Source organism: Ptychodera flava, chromosome 3, assembly GCF_041260155.1.
Source record: "Ptychodera flava strain L36383 chromosome 3, AS_Pfla_20210202, whole genome shotgun sequence".
NCBI classification, from domain to species: domain Eukaryota; kingdom Metazoa; phylum Hemichordata; class Enteropneusta; family Ptychoderidae; genus Ptychodera; species Ptychodera flava.
Genome location: NC_091930.1, coordinates 25,889,667 through 25,893,684, shown reverse-complemented (window position 1 = coordinate 25,893,684; position 4,018 = coordinate 25,889,667).

Sequence of the window (4,018 nt, the reverse complement as noted above, 5' to 3'; positions counted from 1 at the left end):
ACCCAAAGCTTATCAAAGAGATGTGAGAGTAGGTTTGCGGCTTGAATGTTGTTATGTATTCATGATGATTATGTTGATTGTCTGAAGCATGTGTTATGTGTTTCTGATTTAGTTTGTACATCTAGGTCTGTATCTTTGTTTGTTTTACTTCAATCTCTCTCCTCCGCTTACTCCGTGATTTTTACATTTCTCCATGTTTTCTGTATTTCACTTCCCAATACTGTCGGTATGTGATTTTTCACAGCTTAAACCAACCCTTGATCATAACATAGCCACAATACCGGAACGACGGTGATAAATTAAAGAACGTGTATGTCAATTTGGTATCTATAAAACAAGATTAATTGTGGTGTTCCCAGCTGACGTCTATTAAACACATATACATTCGCCGCAATCATTAGAGGTTACAGATGAATTCTGGGTGTCTTAATTCGTGGCGAATTTACTCAGATATCATTAGTTATAATAACAAGGAAGTTATTCGAATTTTTCCATATTGATGTGCTACATGTAAATCATAAAATTCCCCTTTTATTTAATTTCGTGTTTACAATTGGTTTAATTTCATTATGTCAGTCACATTATATCCACCCGCATTCAGTATTAGTATATTTGTGCTACGGTTGTGACACTGCCATGGCTAAAGGGAACTTGTCTTATTGAGCAGGTGAACATAAATCCAGGATTATTACGTCAAAGCTGACTATTCCACTGCTCTGATACCCTTTCTGTGATACATGATTGAGTTGTGCCATGGCTAAACCAGAAATAAGCTAAGTTTGCCCCTTATCTGTTTATGTCTGTCATTAGATTTTCCGTGCCATCCCTGTGTGACTCGACCATCTATCGCATCCTCGTTGCAACCATTACTCTGTACAGATGTAACTTGATGTGTGAGCTCTGTTGGGTTATCACATGGCCAATGAAATATCACATATCTGTTTGAAATTTGAAAGTTTTACAATCTGATGTAGTACCTCTTACTGCGAGAAATCGCTACGCATAACTTGATTGCAGTGAAAAGTCCAGTGTAGGTCAAACACCTCACACCATTTTTATATTAATTTTTAATTACATGTGTGATTGTACTTTACATACATTATTATATCGTTATTATTATTCCATATACAAGTGGACCAAAACAAGTGTATATTTCTCGTATGTATCCTTTCTATGGTTACGGATTCATTAGATTTATCATCTTTGGTATGTGTGCATTCGTATCCCAGATCGTATCGAGGCCAGGATGTGCAAGGTACCTGTTGGCGCATCAACATTTATAATCTGAATCTATCTGACATAATGGAACAAACGGTTACACTTTTCGAAACTGATCTCTGCTTACGTGTTCATTCATCTTTGTTTGTTCGTCTTTCTTAAACTTTGCCGCGTAAAGCATTTGTCTCTATTCTATATGCTGACTTGAAAAGACAAATTATCGAAAAAAAAAGATCAGCAAGTTATCACATGACTGTAAGGGGACCTTTGCGGCTTGAATTCTGTCGCCCTTGATTATGAATATTTCCCAACTCTTCATTGCAGTTATGACCTCATCCATGTTTGCGAACATCTGTGTTTCTGCAACATTCACATCAGTGCCTTCGTTTAGCCGCATCCTCTCCTTTGCCTACATACTCCATAGTTACAAATCTTTAACAAGTTTCTGTCTTTCACTTCCCCCTACTGTTTTCATGTCATTCAATTCACAATTTAATCAATCATTTGATAATACTTCGCCACAATTCCTCCCAGTGAACGACAGGTGATAGAATTTAAGAATATGTGTATGAATGTATGTCTGTTTTATTCCTAAAATAAGATCATTAATCGTGGCATCCCTAGCTCGCTTGCATTGAATACATACCAAACATACTTTCCGGTCATTACAGATTACAAATGACTACTAGGTTCCAATTTAGGCTGAATTGTAGATATCATTAGCTTATCACAGTCCTCTCCGCGACAGCAGAGGCTGAGCTGGAAATGCTCAATCTTGATGCTGTCAATCTTAGAGCAGATAGTTTCGCTTCTTTATGATTTTGAATGCCTGTGTGGCTGTGGTTTGAATTTCTCATGTCATTCGCATTATTTCCACTCGCATCAATCAGTGTATAGATTTGATAAGGCTGAGTCAGCGCTCTTGCTAAGCAAACTTTTGTCTTGTTGCGCATACAGACATTACTCCCCGACTGGGGTCGTATCGCTGCCAACATGTGCAAAGAATAATTTAATCTAATCTCCAGCTGTGTCAGTATGATTTACGAGAACCACCGATTGCACGTGCCGAACTGACCTCCATAGGGCAATATTGACTTACACATTTGGCGATTATATACCATGAGATATTTTGTTTGCAACACTCAGTACTCGCAGTCCTAATTAAGTAGGTTTGTTTGTCTCTCTGTCAGTCTGCCCCCTATTTTCATGTGTCATATAAGACACAGTGTGTGACTTTGACCATGCCACCTTTTTGACGAAGATCGAAACAAGGCCATAACAACCAAGTAAAAATTCACAATTTCACTGGAAATATTCTCTCTCTCCCTCTCCCTCCCCCCCTCTCTCTCTCTCTCTCTCTCTCTCTCTCTCTCCTCTCTCTCTCTCTCTCTCTCTCTCTCTCTCTCTCCTCTCTCTCTCTCTCTCTCTGCACTATAGCATTCCCCTCACTGTCTTTGAATTTATTATTTGTCAAATAAATCCATCGTTTCATTATAACTTCACCACAATACCTGAATGATTTGTCCCACACATGCATCAGACTACATTTTTATGTCTTTGCTAATATTCGGAACCATGTTAATTCTCTAAAATCTTCATAGCAGAAATTCCAAGTAGGGAGTTAGATTTAGTCCGGCTGGTGATTATAATTTCATTGGGACTTTGTGCTTTAATTTACTATTAAAGGTAAAGTAGGTGCCTCGAAAGTGAAAGACTTAAAATTTTGCTCACTTTAAGGAAGCGTTCGTCAATTCATATCTTTCCAAGTCAATAGAAACGGGGGATTAAGGTACAAAGTGTTAAGCCACGTCAAATAACCATTTTCCCCCTGTGACATGCCCTGTACAGACCCTTGACACAACCCTGTGGCACAGGTCTGTGTCAGCAAAGACGTCCCATTGCTGTTACAGGGGCTGATGTACGGGTCTGTGGCCAGTGCTGTGATGTAACCAGTGCTGTAGACACAGTAATGTGACAGGTCCCGAAATTTCTGCCTGTCCAAACACTGTCTTTACAGGACTGTACACGGCAATGTGAATACAGACCTGTAATTCTCTTAATGTGCATACAATTTTGCCTGTACTCATAATCGGCTCATTTATCTGGAAATTTATACCTCTGAAATCACTGTTTCTACACCAGTATTTCGGCCATGAGGTCACAGCAATGTATACAATCACAATTACATCACTGTATACATTCCTGTTATACCAGTCCTGACACGGACTTGTTCATAAACCCCTGATATCTGACCAATTTTGAAGGTCCTGTGACAGAGATTATTTCTCGGGGACTGTTACAGGTACTGATCAGACCCTGTTACAGGCATGTTCCGAATTCTGCCTGTAGTTTTCTTGCTGTGTAAAGAAACAAATTACCAAACATTTTGCGATATTTGACATTCAAAATGCCCGCCAGCAAATTAAATTAAAGTAATCGAATTTTGGATTGACGGAAAACAAAGGCAATGATTTTTTTTTCTTTTTCAGAGAGTTTTAAAATGAGCGCCAACAAGTGGTAGATCAGAAAAGAACTGTAGAAATTTGAGAGTTCAAATATCTCTACCCGAGACGCTTTCTGCCTCACCATCGTCCTTGATTAAACAAATATGAAACGTAATTTGTTTTGTGACAGGCTTTATGCTGTTCCTATGGACCTAGTTTATAACGTAAGAAAATCCTACACCATATTACACCGAAAATCATTTCACGTGGTGCCATGGTTTTTGTCTTTCTTTAAGGTCTTGATAAGGTAAAACGTGACTACTGTTAACATTATATCGATTGAGCCATGTATTCTT